Below are 17481 nucleotides of genomic sequence, written 5' to 3'. Positions count from 1 at the left end.
AGGAATAGAGAGGACATAAGACGAGGACTATAGGTATAGAGAGGACATAAGACGAGGACTTAGGTATAGAGAGGACATAAGACGAGGACTATAGGTATAGAGAGGACATAAGACGAGGACTATAGGAATAGAGAGGACATAAGACGAGGACTATAGGTGAATAGAGAGGACATAAGACGAGGACTATAGGTATAGAGAGGACATAAGACGAGGAACTATAGTTATAGAGAGGACATAAGACGAGGACTATAGGTTATAGAGGAGGACATAAGACTGAGGACTATAGGAATCTCTAAAGGGGAGAGAGGTGAGTATTACTGTGGAGTTAAGGCCTCTACATGCTACAGCAACTTCAAAGCAACTTCAACACAACATCAGGCGCGATTTCAGCGCGGTTTTGTTTAGGGTCTTGTAGACTGTGTTGCGAGGAATCTGCGTACATGTCTCCAAAATCTAACCTAAACAACCGTTGCGTTGATATTGCGTAGGCAGTGATTGGTTGGTTAGCGAATGGGGGCGGGGCTGTCATAGAATAATATAGGTCTCGCAGAGAATACCATCCGCCATTGTTGTATGCCAGCCAGCGTTGATGCTAAATAATTAGCGTCACATAGCTGGCCTTTTTTCTGAAAACCCAAGCACATATTGTTCCATAGCATACGCCTTCAGTTGATCATGACAAATCCTCTCTTACCTTGACGATAAAAAAGCCTCCATAATTTAGTAAATAAAGCTGTAGCCAGCCAGCCTAGCATTGGTGCTATACAAAATGCTATCCACATTAGCTACATAGCTAAACCAACTAAATACAATGGTATCCTGAGGTAACTTTAACGTTAAATACAACGTTTGCAAGTCGAAATGACTGGACACACACAGGGACAAGTTAAACATCAATCAATTAATTTATTCCAATAGGTAGTTTGAGCTGCATGTGAGCCGGTCTTTCTCTCCTCTCCATTGGAAAACTAATGAAGTTACGTTAAAAAGCAAAGAACCGGCTGACAAAAGTTAAGCTGCAGCAACAAACTCTATAATACTTCCGGTCGGAGGAATTTCAAAATAAAAGAGCGACGACTAAAAGCACGGAAATACGTTTATTTTGTACATTATCTAACGTTAACACGAACCTAAACTAACTTTAGATTAGTTTAGGTTCGTGTAACGTTAGATATTGTAAAAAATAAACGTATTTACGGTGCTTTTAGACTCGCTCTTTATTTTGAACCCCCGCCCGGAAGTAAAAATTATGCTTATTTTTCTGCTTTTATCAATGGGTTGGTTGAGAAGGGAAGCGTCATCTATCTAGGGCAGTGGTGTCTCAAACTGTGGTACGCGTACCACTAGTGGTACTTGGTGGGTACTGCTGGTGTACTTGAAAAACATTTACAAAAAAGCACACTTTTTTTTCAGTCAGGGCCACTGAACTTAGAAGCAAGCAGGCCAGTGTTTCTGGTTGCGGCGGCGCGATAGTTAGATAACCTAAGTGGGGAACAACCAGGAGATCACTGTGACAGAGAGTAATTCAGTCTAAACAGTCATAAATCTTTAATTCAACTTCAGCCCTGATCATATTTTTTTATTTTTTTTTGAAATGTCAGATAAAAAATGAAATACTCCCCACTTTTCTGAAAAGAGTTGGTGTTAAATCTGACATTACAAAAAATCCATAAAAATCTGTGTTGCTGCTAATCATTGACACATGCCTAGCCTGTAATAATCCCCCCCAGAAAATTTACTTGCATTGATATATTGAAAATATTTTAACTTTGTGTGTTTTTTTTAACAATAATTTGTGATGCCATCACACAAACTGGCATTTAAAGGGTAAAAATTCAAAATGTATTGAATATGGTGTTTTTCTTTTCTTTTTTTACAATAATTTGTGATGCCCATCACAAACACTGGCATTTAAAGGGTAAAATTTCAAAAAGTCCTGCACCAGAATGCAGGAAATTAAGTTTTTGTAACAAAATAATTGTGTGTGTGTGTGTGTGTGTGTGTGTGTGTGTGTGTGTGTGTGTGTGTGTGTGTGTTGTGTGTGTGTGTGTGTGTGTGTGTGGTGTGTGTGTGTGTGTGTGTGTGTGTGTGTGTGTGTGTGTGTGTGTGTGTGTGTGTGTGTGTGTGGAGAGAGAGATTAAGTACATTTGCTGAAATACAGTTGTTCTTAATTTTTCTCAACTTGCTATGTGAGAATGTTAGTTATTATGTTCTCAATGCCCCTTGCATTGTATGAGTTGTGTGGAAGCGTTTGCTAGTTCTAGTGCTATCCCTTTGTACATTGTGGCTGTGTCTGACAAAAGTTAACAATAAATAATGGTATTAGGAATACATTTGCCTCCTGCGTGAACTGTGCATAGCTGAATAGGACTGTATTTTAACGCCGGTCATATGGCGGTACTTGGAGAGCCAGCTACATTCTCAGGTGGTACTTGGTGTAAAAAGTTTGAGAACCACTGATCTAGGGAACCTAGCTACATACGGGGTACAGTGTTACATAGGCTGCGCGTTGATTTTGCAGAAGCATAAAGGTAGAGTGTCTGCAACACCGTTGCTTTGTCGATGTTGTGTCGAAGTTGCTTTGAATTTGCTGTAGCATGCAGAGGCCTTTACGTTAGACGTGACCCTACAGTAGTAGATGTCATATAGTGTTTGAGGTACCGGTTAAAGCTGAATCATCATATTCAGTCACTTGTGTTTTTCCATCTTCATTTTTTTCGACCACAGGCCCCATGTGTGGATGATGAACGGCTCATCTGAGCAGGTTTTGGGGGCGGATTTTTTATTCCACATTCCATCTGCTGTATTCTTTGGCAAACACACACACACACACACACACACACACGCACCGCACGCACGCACGCACGCACACACGCACGCACGCACCTGCACGCACACGCACGCACGCACGCAGCGCACGCACGCACGCACGCACACACATACACGACTGCAGTGACAGTACAAGCCATGCTGTGTGCAAGAGAAACATGCAGACATGATGCACTTGCCTTCAGAAGAAAGAAAAAACAGCATGCATGTAATCTAGGGATGTTTTGATATTATGGCTTTTTTTACAGATACCGATATACCGATATTGTCTCAACTATTAATTTCCGATACCGATATCAACCGATATCGAAATATGCAGGGATTCCCCCCCCCCAAAAAACGGAACTAATTTCAGGTAATTAACATTACATATCTCTTGTCGTGGAATTAACACAACATTATGCATACTTTTGACAATAAATAAAATCAGAATTGTTCTTACTTGCTTGCCTGTGTAAAATAAAGGTTGAATAAATGTAATTTTTATTTTATTTCTTTTAGATTTTTTAAACCCATACAGATAATTTCTGATATCACATTTTATTACATGGCGGTTTTAACATTCGCCAAAATGCTTGATTGTTATTGGTCAATAGCGCTTGGTACTTGATTGTTATTGGTCAATAGCGCTTGGTACTCGATAACGGACCGCTGCCGAGCAATAATGACCGCTGTTCGCAGCTGGGGCAATCAAGCCCACTGACCACACACTTCATCAGCGGCGATAATAATAATAACTTTATTTGGGCTGACAGCGGAGCCACAGAACAACTGCGTCTGCATTTGATCTCGTCTTGTCGATGGTGTAAAATGAATTAGGTATATTGTTAGTAAGTTAGCCATGTAATAAGCGGGATAATGTATAGCTATACTCGGCCATTGTCGCAAAATAATTGACCTTCACCTACGTTTAGAACACGTCGGCGAGGCGCCTCTGTGTTCTAAACTCTGTGTTGGTCAATTATTTTGCGACAATGACCTCGTAGCCATACATTATCCCTTACTTAATGCCAATATCGGTAGGCCGATAATATCGGACATCCCTAATATAATCCCTCTGACATTTTAGCCACTCACCGTTCCAGTCAACACACACACACACACATGCATCCGTACCCTCCTCACACAAACAGACACGGCTCTCTTCTGTCCTGTCATGATCACCACTCACAGAGAGATAGAAACACCCTGTCATGATCACCACTCAGAGAGATAGAAACACCCTGTCATGATCACCACTCACAGAGAGATAGAAACACCCTGTCATGATCACCACTCACAGAGAGATAGAAACACCCTGTCATGATCACCACTCACAGAGAGATAGAAACACCCTGTCATGATCACCACTCACAGAGAGATAGAAACACCCTGTCATGATCACCACTCACAGAGAGATAGAAAACACCCTGTCATGATCACCACTCACAGAGAGATAGAAACACCCTGTCATGATCACCACTCACAGAGAGATAGAAACAACCCTGTCATGATCACCACTCACAGAGAGATAGAAACACCCTGTCATGATCACCACTCACAGAGAGATAGAAACACCCTGTCATGATCACCACTCACAGAGAGATAGAAACACCCTGTCATGATCACCACTCACAGAGAGATAGAAACACCCTGTCATGATCACCACTCACAGAGAGATAGAAACACCCTGTCATGATCACCACTCACAGAGAGATAGAAACACCCTGTCATGATCACCACTCACAGAGAGATAGAAACACCCTGTCATGATCACCACTCACAGAGAGATAGAAAACACCCTGTCATGATCACCACTCACAGAGAGATAGAAACACCCTGTCATGATCACCACTCACAGAGAGATAGAACACCCTGTCATGATCACCACTCACAGAGAGATAGAAACACCCTGTCATGATCACCACTCACAGAGAGATAGAAACACCCTGTCATGATCACCACTCACAGAGAGATAGAAACACCCTGTCATGATCACCACTCACAGAGAGATAGAAACACCCTGTCATGATCACCACTCACAGAGAGATAGAAACACCCCTGTCATGATCACCACTCACAGAGAGATAGAAACACCCTGTCATGATCACCACTCACAGAGAGATAGAAACACCCTGTCATGATCACCACTCACAGAGAGATAGAAACACCCTGTCATGATCACCACTCACAGAGAGATAGAAACACCCTGTCATGATCACCACTCTAGTGTTTATGGCGTGCGTGCATGCGTGTGTGTGCGTGTGTGTGTGTGTGCGTGTGTGCGTGTGTATGTGTGTACTCATTGTCATGCATGTGAGTGTTTATGTTCATCCCACAGCCATATTTGAAACGTTTTGTATGCTCTTTGTTGCACAACCCCTCTTAGAATGCCTTCTGTAGTGTTGCGTTTTGCATGGAAGAATGCCAGTGTGTGTTAGTGTGTGTGTGTGTGTGTTTGCGTATGTGTGTGCGTGCGTTTGCGTGTGTTTGTGTGTGTGTGTGTGTGTGTGTGTGGGTGTGGGTGCGTGTCTGAATTATGGCATGAGTGTGTATGAACCTGGGGGCGCTCGGAGGGTGCTTTTTGAATCATTGATTTGTAAATATGTTTTCATATTGCAAAGTTTTTTGATAATGTATTATACAACTCTGTAAAAGTAAAGATGTACATAAGATTTAGATAAAAAAGCGAAAGTGTTGGCAGGTATATTAATTTATTTGTAAAAAAAAAAAAAGAGCACTGCATTATTCCCTGATTGTAAGAAATATGAATTATCCACCAAAGTGTTTTGTGTTGTTTCTTGCTGTGCATCGTTCGAGATCCGATCCCCTTTCTTTCTGTACAGCCCGTGTTTAAAACCCACTACCAGGGGTGTAAAAAGTACCCAGAAATTATACTGAAGTGAAAGTATGGGTACCGTCTCAAAATCTTACTCAAGTAAAAGTCAGAGTATCTCTGGCTAAAAGCACACTTGAGTAAAAGTCAAAAGATCCCCGCTTTATAGTCTTGCACATGGACCAATCAGCATGGGTAAGGGGCGGGTTCATTTTCCATTGATGGGGATTTGATTGGCTGTTTTTAAATAAAGTGCGGCCGCAGGATTAATAACGTTAGTTCGGCCAGAGAAACAAATATACTAATTAAAATAGTTGTACAGTACCTGCGAGATATGTACTTTGTACTTTGTTGTAGGTCTGCATTTTAAATGTAAGGAGTAAAAAGTATGTTTTTTTTTCCTCTGAAATGTAATTGAGTAAAAGTAAAAATATTACAAACCTAATAATACTTGAGTAAAAGTACAAATCCCCCCAAAAACAGTACTTAAGTAATGTAACGAAGTACAATTCCTCAAGTACTTTTACACCCCTGGTACTCGGATTAACCCCCACATCTTTACATCGTTCCGTGACCTCAGTGTTAACCCTTTCACTGCCGCACTACAGAAGGTTAACCCTTTAGTGTGGCAGTGAAATGGTTAATGAGATGGATTATTGTTTACCTGTGCCTTTTTTTTCATTTAGTTAATTTGTTCACGATAGTCCTCCTCGCTGCTGCGAGGGGGAGGGGGAGTTTTATCAGTTTTATTTGATAGACATCACAACACGCAGATCATCTGAATCCGTGACCAGACGACCGCTTCCCCCGTTTTCATTTCTTCTTGTAATAAAGTTGTTTCCTTTTGAATATCTCTCTATATATTGATATATAAAATTTGATTGAAGTTTTCTCTCACAACGTGTGGTTTCTTTCGTTCCCCCCCCCCCCCCCCCCCCCCCCCCCCCCCCCCCCTTCTGACCTCACACATTGGGACAACGCCTCCTACTGTGCTCTGGCAGGCATTGAAGCCCCTTAACCCTTTCACTGCCACACTAATGGTTAACCCTTTCACTGTGACAATACAGGTGTGTTAACGCGTGCACTGCCACACGACAAAGGGTTAACCCTTTCACTATCACACTAGTGTGTGTGTGTGTGTGTGTGTGTGTGTGTGTGACTGTGTGTGTGGGGGGGGGGGGGTCGTGAATATTAAAGGCAACCAACTTGTGTTCAGCTTTTCGTTCAGCGTTTCTCTGATTGGCCACACCGGCCAATCAATCAATCCACTAGCACACGCCCTTGCGGCGCGGCAGAAGCGCTGGTCGAACCAGCGGTGTTCTGTTGTGTGACTGTACTACAGCGGTGTTCTGTTGTGTGACTGTACTACAGCGGTGTTCTGTTGTGTGACTGTACTACAGCGGTGTTCTGTTGTGTGACTGTACTAAACTCTTCCACCACATGACCGACATTTGACATACAGTACACCTCCTATCCAAGGCCAGATTAAGACTTCAGAGGCCCCTGGCCAGATTCTTGTGGAGGCCCCCCCACACACATACACGTGCACGCACGCACAGTGGCGTTTTTATATGTCACTTTAAAAAATATATAGAATATTTAGAAGTGGTGGGCCAAGCTAAAAGGACTTTGATCACCCCTGCCCACTTTGACAACCTAGGATGGCTTAGAGTAGACGACAGAGTACAGCAACTTGCAATGGGCCTGGTCTACAAGATACACTACGCGACCAAGGTACCCATGTACATGTCAAAATACTTCCCAAAGGTCAGTGAATACCACGACCACAACACCAGAGGGAGCTCCACAAATCATGTTAAACCCAGATTCGGCTCAAACAAGGGACTAAACACGTTTCGCAATTATGCCACATCAATGTGGAACGCCCTACCCACAGCTGTAAAGGAATGTGAATCACTACCCACTTTTAAAACCACTCTCAAAGAACACCTGACGGGATGAAAAAAGTAGATAGTTGGTATGCTTTGCCGAAGTAACGCGCTCTTTCTGTCCCTTTCCTGTTTAGATTTTAACTTAGCAGCTCCGCTTTCCCACCGTTTAACTTTTTTATCCATGTTTTTTGAGTGTCATATGATCATACAGTACTACTCGAGTCTTAGCCTACTTGATCAACTTGCAAGTGCAATTCTCGCGATCAGTGGTCACCTGACCTGACAGTGACCCCTGGACCTGGACGTCAGTGTCACGTAGACTCAACGTCTCTCACCCCTCATTATCAAACAATCAATCACATTTTTATTTGCAATACAAAAAATGTAATAACAATAGATAGAGAAGAGATGAAATGATAGTAGTAGTCACTATATGCTGTGAAAGTAAACGCTGGATGAGGATCTGATTATATATATTTTCTTTTTGTATCTCTTTTTTTTTTTTTTTACTAGTGTGTAGTGGAGGCCCCTAGTCGCGTTATTTCTAAACCTAGCTGCATTTCTGGCAAGACGCTCTGATTGGCCAACGCATGTTTCTACACTGGTTAAGCTTAGGCACTCTTTCGAAGTTGGTTAAGGTTAGAGTTTGTCTTAGAGCATAGGTGTCAAACTCATGGCCCGCGGGCCAAATGTGGCCCCCAAGAGCTCTGGTAATTTTTTTATTTTTTATTTAATTCTTTTTTAAACATTAATCTTGGGTTAAAAAATAGCGGTGTTAAAAGAATTGTGGGTTAATGCGTTAATAAAGTTTTAACTTTGACAGCCTTAGTTATTACACATTCTTACACATACATGTATGTTGAACATCTGAGGTATTGATGAAGTAACAAAGGAAAAAAGTCAAAAGCACTTACTCCTCAGACATTCTTTGACAATTTTACAGCCCAAAATACAAAAAAGATCCAGGCGGAATAGGTAACAAATGGTTGAAGAAATATTGTCTGAACTGTCAGATGCAAACTGGCTGTGTGACATAACCGAGCATCTCGCTCAATTGAATAAGAAGCTGTAGGGACGCAAACAAGTCCCACCCAAAACTTGACCAATATAGTTGTGAACTGAGACAACCCTTATTTTGTTATTTTTGAGTAGTTACAGTTGTGTGTTCATGCAGACACATAATAGCAATTTCATTACGAATTTAAAATGGGGGACCCTGATGTAAACAAGTCGAAAGTCTTTCTCTGGTCTGCATCCCCTTAACAATTGTGTATATTGAGCTGTACTGTACTGTACCCATTCTGCAATATGTTAATTAAAATTAATTAAACAATCTTCCATTAGTTGGATGTATGCAAGGTTGTGTGCAGCCATTTGTTTTTGTAACATCTGCTACATCTGTCCCACGTGTTCTTTGCAGCTCACAGTTGTTAGTTCTGCCCCTCTTGACTGTGACAAAAAGGTTTTGAACAAACTTAATGTCATAGCTTGTATTTGATGATATTCTTCTTTGTTATTTACTTGAATGGTTTGATCATTGATTGATGGAGTAATATGGGGTTCTGATAAACTAAAATTATTTGTTAAAATAACATAAGCTAACATATATTTTTACATCTATGCGAATGCATTTGCAATATGTATAACTTGAATAAGTAATAAATACAGAAACAACATGTTTAACAATATGTAAATGAGTAGCTACATTTATTTTACATTACATTAACATTTATACGGTCTTTGGCCCTTTGTATTGGGGCAACCATAATGCTGATGTGGCCCTCTGTGAAAATGAGTTTGACACGAGCATGGCGATAGAACGCCAGGTAGTTTGCAGGCTGTTCGACGCGGAAATGGGCAAAGACACAGCTCGTCACGCGATTGGGCAAACATGTCAGTGGCCAATCAGAGAGAGTCAGTCAGTGCCAATCAGAGAGCGTCTGCCAGAAATGCGGCTAGGTTTAGAAATAACGCCCCCTAGTCACTAGGGGGAGCTCGATGATATCCGCTATCAGCACCGGAGGGTCTCTGCTGTCTGTCATGAATAATGATCCCAATCTGCCTTATTCGTGTCGGGGCTGCGTCTATTATTTTACCAACGGATTTCCAGTTCCGCGTTCTGCGATCTGATTGGCCACTGACGTTTCTTAGGCGACTCTTTCGAAGTTGGTTAAGGTTAGAGTATGGAATCAGGGCTGGTGTTCTATCGCCCTGCTCTAAGACAAACTCTAACCTTAACCAACTTCGAAAGAGTGCCTAAGCTTAAAGGAAAACTCCAACATTTTGAGAAATTAGCTTATTTAACATCTTCCCTGGAGTTAGACAAGTTCAAGTTCAAGTTTCAAGTTTCTTTAATAGTTGTCATACAGAAGTACAGAATACTTTTGTACAAAATGCTTCTTACTGTTGCGCTCCAGAGACTGTGCATGACAAGATAAGTATGAAATAAAGACATAGTAAAAATTAGAAGTAAAAAAAAGAGGTCACAGTGTTCAGTTTAGACATATGTACAATGTTCGTAGACGTAGTTACCATACAATATACAGTACTGTGCAGTGTACTAATATACAATACTATATAGTGCAAGGCATAATGGACGAGGTGCAGTTTAGGTACAATTCACAGTAGGTGTACGAGTTGTAGTGCAAATCCTTTATCAATAAATATAAAGTGTAAGTGTGTTTGTGTGATCTAAAGTGTGGAGAGTGGGTGCTGCAGTGTGTTGTTTGTTTGAGTGAGTGTGTGCGTGTGGGTGTGTGTGCTGTGTGCATTTGATGGTTGTTGCATAGTGATTATTGTTCGTTTAGCGATTATTGTTCGTTTAGCAGCCTGATGGCCTGGGGATAGAAGCTCCTTCTGAGTCTTTCTGTGCTCGCCATAAGACTCCGGTATCGCTTGCCTGACGGCAGCAGTTCAAAGAGGCAGTTGTTCGGGTGGCTCGAGTCCTTAATAATTCTCTTAGCCTTCCCCTTGCACCGCTTGTTGTAAATGTTCTGGAGGGTGGGAAGCCCCCCTCTAATTGTGCGTTCGGCTGAACGTGTCACTCTTTGTAGTCTGAAGTCCTTGAAATCAAGAAGATACATACCTTTTTTGTCTCTGTGCGTGCATTTAGCTTAGGGAACAGTCGCTCCGTTAGCATAGCTTAGCTTAGCGTCATCACTGGAAGTGAGGCGGGGCCGGAGCCGGTTCCCTACAGGTTTGTTGATATTCTCATTCCTTCAAAGGATCCGAACCGATTGAAGTTTATGGATACCATGACTTAAAATCCTCTTACCTTGACGATTAAAAGCCTCCCCAATTTAGAAAACAGTAATCCAATGGCTGGTATTGATAATATACTACTAACTACTGGACGCTCGGAGCTAACCGGAGCTAACACAGAACAGGATGGTAAAGCAAATATAATGACTTCCTTTCTGGGGTTTTCAAAATAAAAGTGCGACGTTTATAGCAGCGGAAAACGTTTATTTTGTACATTATCTAACGTTAACACAAACCTAAACTAATGTTAGGTTAGTTGTAACGTTAGTTTAGGTTCGTGTTAACGTTAGATAATGTACAAAATAAACGTTTTCCGCTGCTATAAACGTTGCACTTTTATTTTGACAACCCCAGAAAGGAAGTCATTGTCAAAATAAAAGTGCGACGTTTATAGCAGCGGAAAACGTTTATTATAAAAGGATGGTAAAGCATATATTATATGCTTTACCATCCTGGTCTGTGTTAGCTCCGGTTAGCTCAGAGCGTCCGGTATAACAATACCAGCCATTGGATTACTGTTTTCTAAATTGGGGAGGCTTTTAATCGTCAAGGTAAGAGGATTTCAAGTCATGGTATCCATAAACTTCAATCGGTTCGGATCCTTTGAATGAATGAGAATGTCAACAATCACGACGACACGTTGAAATCACTGGCTGCGCTCAGAGGAGTGGTTGGGCAAAAAATAGTTCCGAGTATATTTGCTTATAAAATGTAATTGTCTAATTCAATTATTTTTTATTTCTCCACGTGGTGAATACACAGGTCACAACATGTTTACATGAACGTGTTGGAGTTGTATTTGGAGTGTATTCTGCAATCTGTTAATACACTTTTCAATCAATCAATCAAACTATACACTGTAACGGGAACGTCAGGCTCCGGCCCCGCCTCACTTCCAGTGATGAAGCTAAGCTATGCTAACGGAGCGACTGTTCCCTAAGCTAAATGCACGCACAGAGACAAAAAAGGTATGTATCTTCTTGTCTAACTCCAGGGAAGATGTTAAATAAGCTAATTTCCCAAAATGTTGGAGTTTTCCTTTAACAAGTGTGTATTGAGCCGTACTGTATTGTACCCATTCTGCAATCTGTTAAATAAAGTTTTCATCCATTCATTCATTCAACAATGATATTACCTCACATCACACAGTTGTATGACAAATATATTTGGTTTGTTGCAAAGCGGGACAGTGTTCACAAGTAACACATCACTTCCTGTTGATCATGCATTATTAGATCACTTCCTGTTGATCATGCATTATTACATCACTCCCGGTTGATCATGCATTATTCCTACATTTAATTGGATCTGGGGGTCATAGTTTGGCTCATCAACTATCTAAATAGTTTGCGGGACACTGAACAAATGCAAATGTAAACTAAAATAATAGTACTGTTGCATTTTCCTCGTCACACGGTGAACAACGGAGAAAGATGCATTAGAAATGGAAAGAATTGCTCACGTTTGATCAGAAGCCAAGAATTGTTAAAAGAGCCATTTCTTCATAAAAATTCCCTTTATTTTGTATTTGATAAAGAATCTGCAAATCTATGATATACATGTACATACACAGCCCAGATGGAAGACTGGGCCAACCATACATAATAAAAAGAAGTGACAGACATGTCCTAATACAGCTTTTCAAATGTATAAAAGGATGTTCATGAAATTATCTGTAATGTACATATTACATGTTGCAGGACACTGAACAAATGCAAATGTAAACAGAAATAATAGTAGTTTAGGGATGTCCGATATTATCGGCCGATATCGGCATTAAAATGTGATATCGGAAAATATCGGTATCGGTTTTCAAAAAAAAATATATATATATTTTTTAACATTTCTATGCTTTATTTACCCAGGCAAGCAAGTAAGAACAAATTCTTTTTTATTTATTGTCAAAAGTATGCATAATGTTGTTAATTCCACAACAAGAGATATGTAATGTTAATTACCTGAAATTATTAAAAAAAACATTGCATACATCGTATCGGTTGATATCGGTATCGGAAATTAAGAGTTGGACAATATCGGTAAAACAGCCAATATCGAGCATCCCTAGTACTGTTCCATTTTCCTCGTCACACTGTGAACAACAGATGGCCACTGAAGGTACTTTTGTGATCCTGATCGCCCCAGCCATTTGTAAAAATGAGCTGAATAAGATAGAGCTGCACATACACCTCATCCCCTGCCTCTAGTAGAAGTGAGGCTCCAGTAAAAGTGAGTTTCCAAGAGGTACTGAATACCTCTACACCATTTTTAACCAGGGATACAAATCTACTACGAGTTCCACTGCTATCATCGAGGAAGAGATTGAACAGGTAGAGACCCTCCACTGGAGCCGTGAAGACGCCTGTTAGAGAAACAAGATCATCAGTGTCCGCTCCTCTAATCCAACTAACAGAAAAATATAAATTGTTATTTACGATAGCCCTTAACATTACCGGACCCATACTTCCATTATCACGGTGCATGATAAACTAAAAGTAATTTATAGTAAATTAAAGGAGCAATAGGTGCCTGTTGATCTTTGGCAGAATATTTGTAAATCTTTAAACTGAATTCGACAACGCCCTTTCCGATCAGACCTTTGTGTACACACGCAACTGTTATATGCACAACAAGCACGCGTGTCACTCAAGGTTTTGATAAGACAGCTCGCTCATTCCAATCGTTTGACTTGGTCGTTCATTTGATTGGATCTTGTTGTTTTAGCTCCTGCCCCTTACCAGAACAACAGATCTTTCTCATTTTGGTGTCAAACGTTTTATTTATTTAGTACTATCCATTACTGTCGAGATAAAATAAGAAATCTAACATGTTGCCAAAAATCTGTTGTCATGTTAATCGGAAACAATAAGCAATGTGTAGAAAGAAACAGATCTGATACTGTTTAATCTTTATCAGGAGGAGGAATGGTTTGTCTTTCTTAGTGAGTATCCCATAATCTCCACAACAGAATTGCTGTAAGGATCAATGATAGTCCTGTTGGTAAAACTGTCTAACATTTAGCTAAAACGCACAACACAAATGGCAGTTGCTTGCATGTCTTTGTGGTTGTATCTTACACATACAATTACAAAGTAATAACTGGCAACATTACAGTATGAACACATTCTGTCACCTGTGTCATCTAGTGTCCATCATACCTGTGGTTTGATTATAAGCGTTGCCAACATTCGTGATGACGTGTCTGTAGACCAGGGTAATGTAAGTGTTAACAGGCCATGTGAATCCACGTCCTGAAGCCAAGAGGGAGGCTGAGAAAGACACCTGTCTGGCTGTGAGACAAAGATAGCATCACATATCACTTGCATTTCATGGGTTATAAGATAACAGTGTATTAACCATGAGAAGGTCTCTTTATAACACATTAATGTATCTTCATGGAATAAACTGGAGCTGCCCCACCGTGGCTGTGATTTATTCTGGTTATTGATATAAGACATAAGTTATATAAGTTGCATTATGAGCAATTATGAATATTCATATAACACTGTATCCATATCCTAAAGCCAAGAGGGAGGCTGAGAAAGACACACACACACACACACACACAGACACACACACACACACACACACACACACACACACACACACACACACACACACACACACACACACACACACACACACACACAGACACACAGACACATGTGTCTTCATGCAATAAACTGGAGCTGCCCACCGTGGCTGTGATTTATTCTGGTTATTGATATAAGACACTATGAGTTATCATGCATGTTAATAATGCATTATGAGCAATTATGAATATTCATATAACACTATCAGCAGTTTGTGGTCAGTAAAGCATTACCAAATATCTTTCTTCGTTTTTATATGCAGTTTATATATTTCTTTCTATTATCTTTTTCTATTGTATTTCTATTAATTTATTTTAAATAAATGTTTGTTCTAAAGGTTCTAAAGCTCTTCCTTAAAATGTTTCAGTGAAAGTAATTAGTTTTAAACAATAAAAGTCAATAATACCTTGAAACTGATTCTCACTGTCCCTCTGCCTGTCTGTCAGCGCCTGCAGCTCCAGCTGTGTGCGTCTCAGCTCCACCCTCTGCTCCGTCATCAGAGCTGTCTGCTCCGTCATCAGAGCCTCCATGTCCCTCTGCCTGTCTGTCAGCTCCACCCTCTGCTCCGTCATCAGAGCTGTCTGCTCCGTCATCAGAGCCTCCATGTCCCTCTGCCTGTCTGTCACCTCCTGCAGCTCCAGCTGTGTGCGTCTCAGCTCCACCCTCTGCGCCGTCATCAGAGCCTCCATGTCTCTCTGCCTGTCTGTCACCGCCTGCAGCTCCAGCTCTATCAGCTCCACCCTCTGCTCCGTCATCAGAGCCTCCATGTCCCTCTGCCTGTCTGTCACCGCCTGCAGCTCCAGCCCTATGCGTAGCAGCTCCATCCTCTGCTCCGTCAGGTCACTCAGCACGCTAATCCTAACCCGCTGCAACAACACCATTCTTTAGTCCAAATAATACCCTACTTTATATTATTATTCGTCAGGAACAACCTGTGAAGAGATCTCGTTCAGACCGTCCCTGTCTACAGCGTCTCCCAGAACCTCAGCGCCTGACAGACGGCACCATAAGAGCAACCGCAGGAATACAGTCGAAGTCATTCGACTCGGTCATTGTCGCAAAATAATTGACCTTCACTGACGTTTAAAACACCTCGCCGAGGCGGCTCGGTATTTTAAACTACGTGTCGGTCAATTATTTTGCGACAATGACCTCGTAGCTATACATTATCCCTTACTTATTACTGTTACCGTATTGTTTGTCTTGGTTCATGTAAAAAAAGGGTAAATAAAAAACATTTGTTCAAAAAAATAATAAACTGAAAACTGACTTGCTCCTCAAAGCACGCCTGGATGATCCAGCTGCCTTTGAATGATTTTTTTGTTGTTACCCTAGTGGGAGTATTTTCTTTATTACAATTCCATTATGACTTTATGTCCTTTATGTATTTAAAAATATAATTCTAATTAGACATTATAGATGTCTCTGCAATGTGGTCTCTTGTCTTCCTTGTATTATTTTTCATATCCACTAGATGGAGAATTGTAGGATTAAAGCACTGATATTCAGGATCTAGTAATCATGAAAAGTCTGGATCTGGATCAGGGTGATCCTATCCTGAATTGCTTTGAAATACCGGGACACAATCTGGCAGAGTTGTCTGATCTGATCGGATCTGAATGTTCAGTAAAACTAGATGATATTTTTGAACGTGTGGCAGCTCCTCTTCAACCTCTGATATCAATGCAGGTGGCGTTCCCCTTTAAAGAGTGTGAGGTGTTTCACCTTGCAGCCATAGGTCTTGCTCCAAGACCCAACCCCTCGCAGATTATAGGCTCTTTCCACCTTCACATACCTTTCCATTCTGGTCGAGTGACTGGGCCAAGACAATCAGCAACAGGGGGGGGAGAAATAGAGCCAGCTTCATCCTCACTACACTGTCTGTCCATGAGAGAGAGAGAAAGAGGGGGGGGAGAGAGAGAGAGAGAGAGAGAGAGGGGGGGGGGGTGAAAGAGAGAGAGGGGGAGGTGAAAGAGAGAGAGGGAGAGAGATAGAGGGGGGAGAGAGGGGGGGGGAGTGAAAGAGAGGGAGAGAGAGATATAGAGAAGGGGGGGAAGAGAGAATGCAATAAAAATGGAATCAACTGCAAAACGTGGAATATTGCTGAATTTGGCCTAATCTGGACTGAAATTTCGTTTTTGGGTGGAAAGTTTGGTGCAAAGCAAACATGACCGGGGAGGCGGGGACGCTAGAGCGGGTTACACACAACATGACCGGGGAGGCGGGGACGCTAGAGCGGGTTACACACAACATGACCGGGGAGGCGGGGACGCTAGAGCGGGTTACACACAACATGACCGGGGAGGCGGGGACGCTAGAGCGGGTTACACACAACATGACCGGGGAGGCGGGGACGCTAGAGCGGGTTACACACAACATGACCGGGGAGGCGGGGACGCTAGAGCGGGTTACACACAACATGACCGGGGAGGCGGGGACGCTAGAGCGGGTTACACACAACATGACCGGGGAGGCGGGGACGCTAGAGCGGGTTACACACAACATGACCGGGGAGGCGGGGACGCTAGAGCGGGTTACACACAACATGACCGGGGAGGCGGGGACGCTAGAGCGGGTTACACACAACATGACCGGGGAGGCGGGGACGCTAGAGCGGGTTACACACAACATGACCGGGGAGGCGGGGACGCTAGAGCGGGTTACACACAACATGACCGGGGAGGCGGGGACGCTAGAGCGGGTTACACACAACATGACCGGGGAGGCGGGGACGCTAGAGCGGGTTACACACAACATGACCGGGGAGGCGGGGACGCTAGAGCGGGTTACACACAACATGACCGGGGAGGCGGGGACGCTAGAGCGGGTTACACACAACGCGCAGCAGTGCTCAAGCTGCTTTGATGTTGACATCGTCAAGAAGCTAAGAAATTCCGCAATAAGCCCTCAATTCAGAGCAGAACAGTATCCTGATGACTTTGATGCCTCCGGAGATAAGGTGTTTTGCAAATTCTGTCAACGTTCCGCGGACTGGACCCGCAAAAACACGTGCGACACTATTGTGATTAAATAGCTATGTAACGTTAGGACATAGGACTAATAGATGGAAATGATAGCTTCTAGCTCAATTATC

Source organism: Notolepis coatsorum (assembly GCF_963971535.1).
Source record: "Notolepis coatsorum genome assembly, chromosome: 17".
Classification (NCBI taxonomy): Eukaryota; Metazoa; Chordata; class Actinopteri; order Aulopiformes; family Paralepididae; genus Notolepis; species Notolepis coatsorum.
The sequence above is the reverse complement of the archived record's forward strand: the minus strand, read 5'-3'. Positions refer to the sequence as shown.